The sequence below is a fragment of the Oncorhynchus clarkii genome, chromosome 31, assembly GCF_045791955.1.
Source record: "Oncorhynchus clarkii lewisi isolate Uvic-CL-2024 chromosome 31, UVic_Ocla_1.0, whole genome shotgun sequence".
Lineage (NCBI taxonomy): Eukaryota > Metazoa > Chordata > Actinopteri > Salmoniformes > Salmonidae > Oncorhynchus > Oncorhynchus clarkii.
In genome coordinates this window covers 9,492,060-9,507,984 of record NC_092177.1, presented here as the reverse complement: position 1 = coordinate 9,507,984, position 15,925 = coordinate 9,492,060, and the positions used below count along the sequence as shown (strand labels likewise).

The 15,925-nt window shown below is 47.6% G+C and overlaps 1 pseudogene; it reads right to left on the bottom strand.

Moving 5' to 3' along the window:
- Window positions 1-15,649, bottom strand: part of LOC139390493 (E3 ubiquitin-protein ligase SH3RF1-like) — a 39,447-nt pseudogene extending 23,798 nt beyond the window's left edge.
- Between the last annotated feature and the right edge of the window lie 276 nt (window positions 15,650-15,925).

Below are 15,925 nucleotides of genomic sequence, written 5' to 3'. Positions count from 1 at the left end.
GGGAGAGACTGAATGACAGGGAGAGACCGAGTGACAATGAGAGACTGAGACTGAGAGACTGAGTGACAGGGAGAGACCGAATGACAGGGAGAGACTGAATGACAGGGAGAGACCGAGTGACAATGAGAAACTGAGACTGAGAGACCGAGTGACAGGGAGAGACCAAATGACAGGGAGAGACTGAATGACAGGGAGAGACCGAGTGACAGGGAGAGATGAGAGACCGAATGACAGGGAGAGACCGAATGACAGGGAGAGACTGAATGACAGGGAGAGACCGAGTGACAGGGAGAGATGAGAGACAGAATGACAGGGAGAGACTGAATGTTGGGAGAGACTGAATGACAAGGAGAGACCGAGTGACAATGAGAGACTGAGACTGAGAGACCGAGTGACAGGGAGAGACTGTGAGACCGAGTGACAGGGAGAGACTGTGAGACCGAGTGACAGGGAGAGATGAGGGACTGAGAGACCGAGTGACAGGGAGAGACCGAATGACAGGGAGAGACTGAATGACACGGAGAGACCGACACGGAGAGACTGAGACTGAGAGACCGAGTGACAGGGAGAGACCGAGAGAGTGAGAGACCGAGTGACAGGGAGAGACTGAGTAACATGGAGAGACCGAGAGACTGAGTGACAGGTAGAGACCGAGAGAGTGAGAGACCGAGTGACAGGGAGAGACCGAGAGACTGAGTGACCTAGTGACAGGGAGAGGCCAAGAGAGTGAGAGACCAAGAGAGTGAGAGACCGAGTGACAGGGAGAGACCGAGTGACAGGTAGAGACTGAGTGACAGGGAGAGACGAGGGACCGAGTGACAGGGAGAGACTGAGAGAGTGAGAGACCGAGTGACAGGGAGAGACCGAGAGAGTTTAGACCGAGTGACAGGGAGAGACCGAGAGACCGAGTGACAGGGAGAGACCGAGAGAGTTTAGACCGAGTGACAGGGAGAGACCGAGAGACCGAGTGACAGGGAGAGACCGAGAGACTGAGAGAGACCGAGTGACAGGGAGAGACTGAGAGACCGAGTGACAGAGAGAGACTGAGAGACCGAGTGACAGAGAGAGACCGAGAGACCGAGAGACAGGGAGAGACGAGGGACTGATAGACCGAGTGACAGAGAGAGACCGAGAGACAGAGATACCAAGTGACAGGGAGAGACTGAGAGACCGAGTGACAGGGAGAGACTGAGAAACCGAGTGACAGAGAGAGACCTAGTGACAGGGAGAGACCGAGTGACAGAGAGAGATGGAGTGACAGGGAGAGACTGAGAGACCGAGTGGCAGGGAGAGACCGAGCGACTGAGAGACCGAGTGACAAGGAGTGACCGAGAGAGTGAGAGACCGAGTGACAGGGAGAGACCGAGAGAGTGAGAGACCGAGTGACAGGGAGAGACTGAGAGACCGAGTGACAGGGAGAGACTGAGAAACCGAGTGACAGAGAGAGACCTAGTGACAGGGAGAGACCGAGTGACAGAGAGAGATGGAGTGACAGGGAGAGACTGAGAGACCGAGTGGCAGGGAGAGACCGAGCGACTGAGAGACCGAGTGACAAGGAGTGACCGAGAGAGTGAGAGACCGAGTGACAGGGAGAGACCGAGAGAGTGAGAGACCGAGTGACAGGGAGAGACCGAGAGAGTGAGTGACCGAGTGACAGGGAGAGACTGAGAGAGTGAGAGACCGAGTGACAGGGAGAGACCGAGAGAGTGAGAGACCGAGTGACAGGTGGAGACCGAGAGAGTGAAAGACCGAGTGACAGGGAGAGACCGAATGACAGGGAGAGACCAAGAGAGTGAGAGACCGAGTGACAGGTGGAGACCGAGAGAGGGTGAGACTGAGTGACAGGGATAGACCGAGAGAGTGAGAGACCGAGTGACAGGTAGAGACCGAGAGAGTGAAAGACCGAGTGACAGGGAGAGACTGAGTGACAAGGAGAGACCGAGAGAGTGAGAGACCGAGTGACAGGGAGAGACCGAGTGACAAGGAGAGACCGAGAGAGTGAGAGACCGAGTGAAAAGGGAGAGACTGAGTGACAGGGAGAGACCGAAAGAGTGAGAGACCGAGTGACAGGGAGAGACCGAGAGAGTGAGAGACTGAGTGACAGGGAGAGGCCGAGAGAGTGAGAGACCGAGTGACAGGGAGAGACCGAGAGAGTGAGAGACCGAGAGAGTGAGTGAGAGACCGAGTGACAGGGAGAGACCGAGAGAGTGAGAGACCGAGTGACAGGGAGAGACAGGGAGAGACCGAGTGACAGGGAGAGACCGAGTGACAGGGAGAGACCGAGAGAGTGAGAGACCGAGAGAGTGAGAGACCTAGTGACAGGGAGAGGCCTAGAGAGTGAGAGACCGAGAGAGTGAGAGACCGAGAGAGTGAGAGACCTAGTGACAGGGAGAGACCGAGAGACTGAGAGAGACCGAGTGACAGGGAGAGACTGAGAGACCGAGTGACAGAGAGAGACTGAGAGACCGAGTGACAGAGAGAGACCGAGAGACCGAGAGACTGAGAGAGACCGAATGACAGGGAGAGACTGAATGACACGGAGAGACCGAGTGACAATGAGAGACTGAGAGAGTGAGAGACCGAGTGACAGGGAGAGACCGAGAGAGTGAGAGACCGTGTGACAGGGAGAGACCGAGTGACAGGGAGAGACCGAGAGACTGAGTGACAGGTAGAGACCGAGAGAGTGAGAGACCGAGTGACAGGGAGAGACCGAGAGAGTGTGAGACCGAGAGAGTGAGTGAGAGACCGAGTGACAGGGAGAGACCGAGAGAGTGAGAGACCGAGTGACAGGGAGAGACCGAGAGAGTGTGAGACCGAGAGAGTGAGTGAGAGACCGAGTGACAGGGAGAGACCGAGAGAGTGAGAGACCGAGTGACAGGGAGAGACAGGGAGAGACCGAGTGACAGGGAGAGACCGAGTGACAGGGAGAGACCGAGAGAGTGAGAGACCGAGAGAGTGAGAGACCTAGTGACAGGGAGAGGCCTAGAGAGTGAGAGACCGAGAGAGTGAGAGACCGAGAGAGTGAGAGACCTAGTGACAGGTAGAGACCGAGAGAGTGAGAGACCTAGTGACAGGGAGAGGCCGAGAGAGAAAGAAAGTGAGAGAACATACATTGAGAACCCATTCACTCCTAATCTCCCTGTGAATATGAAACTGTTGATCACAAACAGAGGAAATCCTCCTTCCTTCCTGCCTCAACCTTCTCCCTCCTCCCGCTCCCTCCTCCCGCTCCCTCCTCCTCTCCCTCTCCCTCCTCCCTCCTCCTCTCCCTCTCCCTCTCCCTCCTCCCTCTTCCTCTCCTCTCCCTCCTCCCGCTCCCTCCTCCTCTCCCTCCTCCCGCTCCCTCCTCCCTCTCCCTCCTCCCTCCTCCCTCCTCCCTCCTCCCTCCTCCCTCCTCCTTCTCCCTCCTCTCCCTCCTCCTTCTCCCTCCTCCCTCATCCTTCTCCCTCCTCTCCTCTCCCTCCTCCTTCTCCCTCCTCCTCTCCCTCCTCCCTCTCCCTTCTCCCTCCTCCCTCCTCCTTCACCCTCTCTCAGCAACTTTACCTGCCATCCCTTAGATCCCCACTGTGGTCATCTCTGATCTGTGACGCAGCTGTTTTAAAGAAGCCTGTATTCTCTCACTCCTTAGCTGTCATGCTGCACTTGTTGGCTCTCTTGGCTCTCTAGGCTCTCTAGGCAGTTAGGCAGGCAGGCAGGCAGAAAAGCCCCCGTTGAGACAGGCAGTCAGTCGTGACGGATGTTGAGACAAGCAGGAGGCAGAGTGGAGCAGAGTGATGCTGCTACACAGGCAGAGCAGGTGAGCAGGGAAGCAGAGGAGAGGAAAGAGGAGAGGAGATATGAGAGGAAACATGAGGAAAGAGAGGAGAGGAAAGAGGAGAGGAGATATGAGAGGAAACATGAGGAAAGAGGAGGAGAGGAAAGAGGAGAGGAGATATGAGAGGAAACATGAGGAAAGATGAGGAGAAGAAAGAGAAGAGGAGATATGAGAGGAAACATGAGGAAAGAGAGGAGAGGAAAGAGGAGAGGGAAGGAGAGGAGATATGAGAGGAAAGATGAGGAGAGGAAAGAGGAGAGGAGATATGAGAGGAAACATGAGGAAAGAGAGGAGAGGAAAGAGGAGAGGAGATATGAGAGGAAACATGAGGAAAGAGAGGAGAGGAAAGAGGAGAGGAAAGGAGATATGAGGAGAGAAAAGAGTAGTGGAAAGTTGAGAGGAAAGAGGAGAGGAGATATGAGGAGAGGAGAGGAAAGAGTAGAGGAGATATGAGGAGAGGAAAGAGTAGAGGAAAGAGTAGAGGAAAGAGGAGGGGAAAGAGGAGAGGAGATATGAGGAGAGGAAAGAGTAGAGGAAAGAGGAGAGGAAAGAGGAGATGAAAGAGTAGAGGAGATATGAGGAGAGGAAAGAGTAGAGGAAAGAGGAGAGGAAAGAGGAGATGAAAGAGGAGAGGAGATATGAGGAGAGGAAAGAGTAGAGGAAAGAGGAGAGGAAAGAGGAGATGAAAGAGTAGAGGAGATAGGAGGAGAGGAAAGAGTAGAGGAAAGAGGAGAGGAAAGAGTAGAGGAAAGAGGAGAGGAAAGAGGAGAGGAAAGAGGAGAGGAAAGAGGAGAGGAAAGAGGAGAGGAAAGAGTAGAGGAAAGAGGAGAGAAAAGAGGAGAGGAAAGAGGAGAGGAAAGAGGAGAGGAGATATGAGGAGAGGAAAGAGTAGAGGAAAGAGGAGAGGAAAGAGGAGAGGAGATATGAGGAGAGGAAAGAGGAGAGGAAAGAGTAGAGGAAAGAGGAGAGGAAAAAGGAGAGGAAAGAGGAGAGGAAAGAGGAGAAGAAAGAGGAGAGGAAAGAGGAGAGGAGCTATGAGGAGAGGAAAGAGGAGAGGAAAGAGGAGAGGAAAGAGGAGAGGAAAGAGGAGAGGAAAGAGGAGAGGAAAGAGGAGAGGAGATATGAGAGGAAACATCAGGAAAGAGGAGAGGAAAGAGGAGAAGAAAGAGGAGAGGAAAATGAAGGAGGAGAGGAAAGAGAAGGAGGAGAGGAAAGAGAAGGAGGAGAGGAAAGAGAAGGAGGAGAGGAAAGAGGATGAGGTAGGAGGAAAGAGAGTGTTAGATAGAAGAAAGGAAGGTTAAATATAGAACAGAAGAGTGGCATATAGGAAAGGAGGAAAGAGAAGAGGGCCCATGGTAGAAGTAGTGCACTTTATAGGGATCAGGGAGCAATTTGAGCCAGACTCAGAAGGGAGAGCAGGATTTGCTCTATTCGCCTCACTACACTGCAGTGCAGAAGGCCTGACATTTAAGTATTAATCAAGGAGGAGAGATTTGAGAGGAATCAAAGTACTGCCCCAGCACTGAGCCAGTATTAACCACATTAAAGACTTTATTACATAATACCAATGTATAGGGAGGGTCCTGAGAGGGTAGGTATCACAACGTTGATCATATCTATCCGCACGGTACTCTCACTATACACGACATAGACAGATAGGAACAGAAAGGACTAACCTCAGTGAACTGGAATGGGAAAATGACAACTTTGTCTCCCAGCTTTCCTTCAATCCAGTTTCCATTCGCTCCTCTGATGACCGTGAGGACGTCTCCCTGGAATTCAGGACAAGAGTGAAGAAACAGAGAGAGCGATAGAGAGAAGGAGAGAGAGAGAAGGAGAACGAGAGAGAGTAAGTAAGAAGGAGAGAGAGTCAGAGTGAGTAAGAAGCACCACGTGTTTAGAACAGAACAGAGAGAGTGCTATGCATGCAGAAGGAACCACTCAGAGGAGCTCCCCACTCCCACCCTCTTCCCCCTACCTCCCTCCCTTCAGCACATTCTGGCATCCACTCTGTCTGTAGGCTCTCTCTCTCTATCTCTCTCTCTCTCTCTCTCTAGGGGCTTTTATTGGCATGGGAAATATATTTTAACATTGCTGAAGCAAGTGAACTAGATAATATACAGAAGTGAAATAAACAATAAAAATGAACAGTAAACATTACACTCACAGAAGTTCCCAAAGACTAAAAACAGGTCAAATGTCATATTATGTCTATATACAGTCTAGTAACGATGTGCAAATGGTTAAAGTACAAAAGGGGGAAAAAATCAACATAAATATGGGTTGTATTTACAACAATGTTTGTTCTTCACTGGTTGCCCTTTTCTTGTGGCAACAGGTCACAAATCTTGCTGCTGTGATGTCACTGTGGTATTTCACCCAGTAGATATGGGAGTTTATCAAAATCGGGTTTGTTTTTGAATTCTTTGTGGATCTATGTAATCTGAGGGAAATATGTGTCTCTAATATGGTCATACATTGCACAAGAGGTTAGGAAGTGCAGCTCAGTTTCCACCTCATTTTGTGGGCAGTGAGCACATAGCCTGTCTTCTCTTGAGAGCCATGTCTGCCTACGGCGGCCTTTCTCAATAGCAAGGCTATGCTCACTGAGTCTGTACATAGTCAAATCTTTCCTCATGTTTGGGTCAGTCACAGTGGTCAGGTATTCTGCCACTGTGTACTCTCTGTTGAGGGTCAGTCACAGTGGTCAGGTATTCTGCCACTGTGTACTCTCTGTTTAGGGTCAGTCACAGTGGTCAGGTATTCTGCCACTGTGTACTCTCTGTTTAGGGTCAGCCACAGTGGTCAGGTATTCTGCCACTGTGTACTCTCTGTTTAGGGTCAGTCACAGTGGTCAGATATTCTGCCACTCTCTGTTTAGGGCCAAGCAACATTCTTAGGTGCTTTATTTTTTTGTTAAATCTTTCCAATGTGTCAAGGAATTATTTTTTTGTTTTTCTCATGATTTAGTTGCGTCTAATTGTGTTGCTGTCCTGGGGCTCTGTGGGGTCTGTTTGTGAACAGAGCCCCAGGACCAGCTTGCTTAGGGGACTGTCACCTTCGTCATAACGAGGAGACCAAGGCACAGCGTGATTGGAATACATTCTTCTTTTATTAAACGAAGAACGCTTAAACAAACTAAAGTAAAGCTATAAACAACTAGTGCTGAAATGCAACTACACATAGGATAACTAAGGTCAGGGCATGACAGTACACCCTCCACCCCCCCAAAGGTGCAGACTCTCGGCCGCAAACCTAAACCTATATGGGAGGGTCTGGGTTGGCATCTAACCTCGGTGGCGGCTTTGGTTCTGGATGCCGGCCCCCTTCTTTACACTGAGTCCGCTCTTGTAGTACAGACCCGTGGATCATCACCGTAGGCCCCGGACTGGGGACCCTCGCTGCGTGGATCATCGCCGGATGTTCTGGACTGGGGACCGTTACTGGAGACCCCGGATTGGGGACCGTCGCTGGAGGTTCCGGACTGTGGCCCAGCATTGGAGGTTCCGGACTGTGGCCCAGCATTGGAAGATCTGGTCTGTGGCGGGTCGTTGGAGGTTCTGGTCTGTGAACTGTCGCCGAACGCTCTGGACTGGGTACTGTGGCCGGATGCTCTGGACTGGGTACTGTCGCCGGATGCTCTGGACTGGGTACTGTGGCCGGACGCTCTGGACTAGGTACTGTCACCAGACACTCTGGACTGGGTACTGTCGCCGCACGCTCTGGACTGGGTACTGTCGCCGGACGCTCTGGACTGGGTACTGTCACCAGACGCTCTGGACTGGGTACTGTGGCCGGACGCTCTGGACTGGGTACTGTCGCCGGACGCTCTGGACTGGATACTGTCGCCGGACGCTCTGGACTGAGTACTATCGCCGGACGCTCTGGACTGCCGAGGCGCACTGTAGGCCTGGTGCGTGGTGCCGGCACTGGTGGTACCGGGCTGGTGACACGCACCTCAGGGCGAGTGCGGGGAAGAGGAACAGGATACACTGGACTGTGGAGACGCATTGGAGATCCAGAACATAGAGCTGGCGCAATATGTACTGGCTGGATGCCCATTCTAGCCCGGCAAATGCAAGGAGCTGGAATAGATCACACCGGGCTAGAATAGAGCACTGGAGACACCATGCGCATCTCTGCATAACACGGTGCCTGACCAGTTACACGCTCCCCACGGTAAGCACGAGGAGTTGTCTCCGGTCTCCTACCTGACTCAGCCAATCTCCTCGTGTGCCCCCCTCCCAAAAAAATCGATTGGGGCTGCCTCTCGGACTTCCGTGCTAGCCGTGTACCTTCATATCGTCGCTGTTCCTCTGTTCTCCGATATTTATCCTCGTAGTTTCGCCGTTCCGCTTTCGCTGCCTCTAACTCCTCCTTAGGATGGCGATACTCCCCCGGCTGTGTCCAGGGTCCTGCTCCATCTAATATCTCCCCATTAAGCGCTGTTCCTTCTTTTCACGCTGCTTGGTCCTGGTTTGGTGGGTTATTCTGTCACGTTCGTCATAACGAGGAGACCAAGGCACAGCGTGATTGGAATACATTCTTCTTTTATTAAAACGAAGAACGCTTAAACAAAGTAAAGTAAAGCTATAAACAACTAGTGCTGAAATGCAACTACACATAGACAATAACCCACAAAACCAAAATGGAAAATGGCAACCTAAATAGGATCCCCAATCAGAGACAACGATAAACAGCTGTCTCTGATTGGGAACCAATTCAGGCCATCATAGACCTACATTTACCTAGACAATACCAAAACCCCATAGATATACAAAAAACCATAGACAAGACAAAAACACACATACCACCCTCGTCACACCCTGACCTAACCAAAATAATAAAGAAAACAAAGAATACTAAGGTAGAGACTCTTCTCCAGGTTCATCTCTCTGTAGGTGATGGCTTTGTTATGGAAGGTTGGGGAATGACTTCCTTTTAGGTGGTTGTAGAATTTAACGTCTCAATTTCTGGATTTTGATAATTAGCGGGTATCGGCCTAATTCTATTCTGCATGCATTATTTGATGTTTTACGTTGTACACGGGGGATATTTTTGCAGAATTCTGCATGCGGTCTCTCAATTTGGTGTTTGTCCCATTTTGTGAATTATTGGTTGGTGAGCGGACCCCAGACCTCACAACCATAAAGGGCAATGGGTCCTAAAACTGATTCAAGTATTTTAGCCAGATCCTAATTGGTATGTTGAATTTTAAGTTACTTTTGATGGCATAGAAGGCTCTTCTAAACCTTGTCTCTCGGATCGTTCCCAGCTTTGTGGAAGTTACCTGTGTCGCTGATGTTTAGGCCAAGGTATGTATAGTTTTTTGTGTGCTCTAGGGCAACAGTGTCTAGATGGAATTTGTATTTGTGGTCCTGGTGACTGGACCTTTTTTGGAACACCATTATTTTGGTCTTACTGAGATTTACTGTCAGGGCCCAGGTCTGGCAGAATCTGTGCAGAAGATCTAGGTGCTGCTGTAGGCCCTCCTTGGTTGGGCACAGAAGCACCAGATCATCAGCAAACAGTAGACATTTGACTTTAGATTCTAGTAGGGTGAGGTAGGGTGCTGCAGACTTTTCTAGTGTCCTTTCCAATTCGTTGATATATATGTTGAAGAGGGTGGGGCTTAAGATGCATCTCTGTCTCAACCTCCGGCCCTACGGAAAGAATGTGTGTTTTTTTACAACTTTAACTGCACACTTGTTGTTTGTGTACATGGATTTCATAATGTCATGTGTTTTTCCCCCAACACCATTTCCATCAATTTTTATAGCAGACCCTCATGCCACATTGAGTTGATTTTTTTTAAATCAACAAAGCATGAGACGAATTTGCCTTTGATTTGGTAGGTTTCTCTATTAGAGTGTGCAGGATGAATAAGTGGTCTGTCATAAGGTAATTTGGTAAAAAGTCAATTTGACATTTGCTCAGTACATTGTTTTCACTGAGGAAATATATGAGTCTGCTAGTAGTGACAATGCAGAGGACTTTTGCCAAGGTTGTTGTTGACCCATATTCCACAGTAGTCATTGGGGTCAAATTTGTCTCCACACTTTGTGGATTGGGGTGATCAGTCATTGGTTCCAAAAATTAGGGAAAATGTCAGCGCTGTGAAATATAATTCACTGTATCACAATTCCAGTGGGTCAGAAGTTTACATACAGTAAGTTGACTGTGCCTTTAAACAGCTTGAACAATTCCCGAAAATGATGTCATGGCTTTAGAAGCTTCTGATAGGCTAATTGACATAATTTGAGTCAATTGGAGGTGTACCTGTGGATGTATTTCAAGGCCTACCTTCAATTTCAGTGCCTCTTTGCTTGACATCATGGGAAAATCAAAAGAAATCAGCCAAGTAGACCTCCACAAGTCTGGTTCATCCTTGGGAGTGATTTCCAAATGCCTGAAGGTACCACATTAATCTGTACAAACTATAGTATGCAAGTATAAACACCATGGGACCACGCAGCCATCATATCTCTCAGGAAGGAGACAAGTTCTGTCTCCTAGAGATGAACGTACTTTGGTGCAAAAAGTGAAAATCAATCCCAGAACATCAGCAAAGGACCTTGTGAAGATGCTGGAGGAAACAGGTACAAAGTATCTATATCCACAGTAAAACGAGTCCTATATCGACATAACCTGAAAGGCCGCTCAGCAAGGAAGAAGCCACTGCTCCAAAACCTCCATAACAAAAGCCAGACTACGGTTTACAACTGCACATGGGGACAAAGATCGTACTTTTTGGAGAAATATCCTCTGGTCTGATGAAACAAAAATAGAACTGTTTGGCCATAATGATCATTGTTATGTTTGGAGGAAAAAGGGGGATACTTGCAAGCCGAAGAACACCATCCCAACTGTGAAAGCATGGGGGTGGCAGCATCATGTTGTGGGGGTGCTTTGCTGCAGGAGGGACTGTTGCACTTCACAAAATAGATGGCATCATGAGGCGGGGAAAATTATGTGGATATACTGAAGCAACATTTCAAGACATCAGTCAGAAACTTAAAGCTTGGTTGCAAAATGGGTCTTCCAGATGACCCCAATCATACTTCCAAAGTTGTGGCAAAATGGCTTAAGGACAAGAAAGTCAAGGTATTGGAGTGGCCATCACAAAGCCCTGACCTCAATCCTATAGAACATTTGTGAGCAGAACTGAAAAAGTGTGTGCGAGCAAAGAGGCCTACAAACCTGACTCAGCTACACCAGCTCTGTCAGGAGGAATGGGCCAAAATTCACCCAACTTATTGTGGGAAGCTTGTGGAAGGCTACCCAAAACGTTCGACCCAAGTCAAACAATTTAAAGGCAATGCTACCAAATACTAATTGAGTGTATTCAAACTTCTGACCCACTGGGAATGTGATGAAAGAAATACAAGTTTAAAAAATCATTCTCTCAGCTATAATTCTGACATTTCACATTCTTAAAGTATAGTGGTGATCCTAACTGACCTAAGACAGTGAAGTTTTACTCTGAATAAATGTCATGGATTTTGAAAACCTGAGTTTAAATGTATTTGGCTTAGGTGTAAGTAAACTTCCGACTTCAACTGCATGTTGAAGAGGGTGGGGCTTAAGCTGCATCCCTTTCTCACCCCACGGCCCTGTGGGAAGAAATGTGTGTGTTTTTTGCCTATTTTTCCCTCTCTCTCTCGTCCCTCTCTCTGTCCCTCTCTCTTTTGTCCCTCTCTCGTCACCCTCTCTCTCGTCTCTCTCTCTCTCCTCCCTTTCTCTCTCTCTCTCTCTCTTGTCCCTCTCTCTCTCTCTCTCCTCCCTCTCTCTCTCTCTCTCTCTCTCTCATCCCTCTTTCTCCCCCTCTCTCTAGTCCCTCTTTCTCGCGTCCCTCTCTCTCTCTCGCATCCCTCTCTACGTACAGTCTCTCTCTCGCTCTGTCTCGCCAGCCAGCCTCTCTCTCTCTCGAACACACGAATGTGTTCCTTAATGCAGAATGTGTGGGAGAGAGTACTAAGACCCTTATATAAGTCCTGCCTCACAAATCCTCCCTCCTTCATGGTAAGAATCACTGCATCAGAGGTCTCTGTGTGCCAGAAAGAGAGAGAGGAGAGAGTGAGAGACAGAGAGAGACAGAGAGAGAGACAGAGAGAGAGGAGAGAGAGAGACAGAGAGAGAGAGACAGAGAGAGAGAGAGAGAGAGACAGAGAGAGAGAGAGACAGAGAGAGAGAGAGAGAGAGAGAGCCTTCGAGTTTACAAGTTTCTGTTGTTTCTCTCAGAGCCTTTAAAAGAAGTGCAAAAAGAAAACCATGAAATAAGTCATTTGAAGAAGTTTTCATATACTGTATATTATTTAATAAATATACTAATACCAGGCTTATGATTGATGCTACAAAAGACCTGGGCATTTTTTAATATTTAACCTTTAACTAGGCAAGTCAGAGCAAATTCTTATTTACAATGACGGCCTACGCCGGCCAAATCCTAATCCGGACGACGCTGGGCCAATTGTGCGCCGCCCTATGGGACTCCCAATCACGGCCTGTTGTGATACAGCCTGGAACCGAACCAGAGTTTGTAGTGACGCCTCTAGCGCTGAGATCCTGTGCTGTAGACCGCTGTGCCACTAGGGAACCCAAAAGTAAGGTGGGTTTATAGACAATGATCTGTTAACTAATAGTCAATTGATCAAATAAAATAAATCCCCCCCCACCTAATTGAAATAAGAAGAACACAATCTCTGAGAAAGAAGGTCATGTATTCACATGCTAGAGACTAATCTGTCAGGACAGGCCTCTCAATGTGGCGACCCACAGGGTGTGCAGGCTTTTCTTCTAGCCCAGTACTAAACACATCTGATTAAATTAATCAAGGGCTGGATGATTTGTTCAATTTTAAAAAATCAGGCCTAGTCCTATGTATTTATTTTTTTACCACCCATTGAGACCAGGGTCTCATTTACAAGGGGGCCCTGGGAACAACATGATCAGTCTCAATACAACACTATAAATGTACAATTACAACAAATCACAGTCAAACGTGGCAGACAGAATTACACATCAATCAAAACCAGTGCAGTTCTCCTTCAACACATTCCAGACCAAAGGTCATTCCATGCGCTACGGGCACAATAACTAAAAGCAATCTTCCCAGACTCTGTGGAGACCAGAGAAACCTCTAGAACAAAGGTCCCCAACAGGTAGACTGTGAACTGTCACAAACATAAAGCTCCCAGCTACTATCCAACCAAAGCCACATTGACATCCCACCCCTGGCTAGCCGCTATTGGTTTAAAAAGCCAAAACGTAACACAATATCAGCCCATTCATTTCAATATTGCCCTTGTCTGTGTTTGGTGCGCCCATTGGTCCATCACTCCGTACGTAGCCAGTCAGCGATGCTCGTAGACTAATGATAACCATCTTGTGGGTAGACATAGACGTTCCCCAAAAACCTTCTCAATGAAATGCTAATTACAAAGTAGGCTTACCTGACAGAAAAATGTGACTATTTGTATCAATTTAGGCTGCCATTGTTTCACATGTGCTGCAGCAGTAAGCCTAACATACAATAAACCTCTCTAGACTGACAAATTCCTCTCTTCCTAAATGCCCATTTAAAGATAAATTACACAAATGATTTAATTAACCTCTTAGATATAATGGCAACATTTTGATTTCCTCCTAAATAAACATACCCAAAAGGTAACTACTATTCATGTGTAATTACTTGATTCTGACACGCAGAAACGTGGTATATTTACAAAGAAGACGTCTGGGAGATGATGAGGAAATAATCAGAAGATAGATAGGAGTTACGTAGTTCAGAATACACAAGATCAAACACACACAAAACAACTGTTTTTTATATAAAAAAAACAAATTGAAAGTCATCTTTCATTGACAAGTTATAAGTGAATTATTGATGCCTAGAGCTGTAAACACATCAGATGGCTTCCACAACATGTGAACAATATCAGAAAAAAATGGAAATGTGCAGATGTTTTAGTAAGTGGTGTCAGGTGTGGTCACGGGATGTTTCCAAGTGTCCCTAAACCTCTCCAAAGTGGCATATAAATTAGATCATTCCAGTGCTATTACATATTTGAAATCCCTAAATGCTATTTGTTCAGTATAAAAACACAATTTATACCGTATCAACCTCACTAAAACATTATGGTGGTGTTGTGGGGTATCCAGGGTACATTCGAGTGTCCTTTCAACCTCTCCAAAGTGTCTGAATGTGGTAATTGCACTGTTTTTGTACACTGGGTGTGTCTAAAAGTTATTGTTCACTGTCAAAAACTACATTTCTACAACACCAATCTCTCTAAAACATTGCAGTGGTGTCAGGGGACATCCAGGGGACAGCCAGGGGACATCCAGGGGACAGTCAGGGGACAGCCAGGGGACAGCCAGGGGACCTCCAGAGGACATCCAGGGGACAGCCAGGGGACATCCAGGGGACAGTCAGGGGACATCCAGGGGACATCCAGGGGACATCCAGGGGACAGTCAGGGGACAGTCAGGGGACAGCCAGGGGACAGCCAGGGGATAGTGTTTTCATCAGATACAGTCACCCGGGGGACATTTGATGTTGCCAGTAAGTCATACATCAGATAACATTGGCAATAGACTAGATTTGTTCCCTACCAACCTAAGGATTCATTTCATAAGCCTCCATGTAACTCCATGTAACTCAGACCAAATCGAAGCTTACCTTGTAAGATGTTTGGTGAAAAACGTTGTATAAAATGAACATTCTGACTCTCGGGGCTGGTGATCAATAACGGTGGGTCACAGGCAAACAAATAAGACATCCTCATGATCTGTGGAGTCCCGGCTTTCGCTGTGCATCAACATATTCCGTGTTTATTTCGTTCATGCCTTACAACTCTAACCAGAATGTAAATTGCAGGAATCCTGAAATTAGGTCATTGGCTCAGCCTGCCCTTATAAGACACCCAAGATTTTAAGGCACAGATTAAAAGACACTTTGTTTTCGGCAGACACCCTGCCTTTGCAGATAGAGGCTACCGTTCTCAGACTGAATAAAACACATCAAATATGGTACATTTACATCTAAGAGGTTTTAAGCGTTGACATGGACTCAAAACATCAATTTTAGTTGTTTTTCTAGGAATAATTGTAGTATTGACAGTTAAAAACTGAAGAGACAAAACATACCAGGAAAAATGAAAACAAAGAAAATACAATTCTGGAAAGTAAAAAAGATGATTTTATTTTATAATGTTAATTAACCATTATTTTACCAGGAATATTGCCAGAAAACACATCTCTTGTAGGAGTACAATACCAGCACGGACCAAATCACTGTAGGATCACTATACCAGCACTATTTTTCACTTTATAACATAAGTCAAACAAAAAACAATGATTGCAAAGTTAAACCATACAACTCTATGCACAAGGACAACTTAACATTTCCATAGAACATATTACAGAAACACATTTACTTAAAGTACAATGGAGATGAGAAGTTTTGTAACAGAACGCTGGTTGGTGCTGTCATGCTGCACTACTCATAGAGAATGATGAGGTTCACATCATAACTTCAAAAGGAGAGGGGATCCATAATAACACCCAGCGCTATAGGCTACTTACCTCCTCCTGTCCAGGCTGCCTCTCTCTGTGCTGCTGATCAGACTGTGGGCTCTGCTGTTGTTGTCGTCGTGGTGGTTTCTGATGTTGCTGCTGGGCCTCCCTGCACCTGAGTAGACCATTCTCCCTGGCAGAGGGTACCATATATCGGGAAGACAGCCTGTCCCGTCCCACCAGGAGGTGCTTAGGGGGCAGCTCGTCCACTGACCTGGCCTGGCCCGGGGTACGAAACTCTGAGCAGCAGAACTCCATCTTGGCCCCGGGCCTGAAGGTCTCCTGGTGCTGAAACCAGGGCCTCCAGAAGGTGTGTTGGCAGGGCAGAACCTTGGCTGAAACGTCCAGATGCTCCAAACACAGCCAGCTAATCCATTTTAGAATAGGTACAGGGCTCTGCTTCGGCGTGGCTCTGTGTGTTCAGGTAACCCGGAAGTGCAATACCAAGCTACATACCTGGGCACGCAATCTAAAAACAAATCCCCATACAATCGCTGTCATTAATTACTTATCTAGTTTGTTAAAATTACAAAC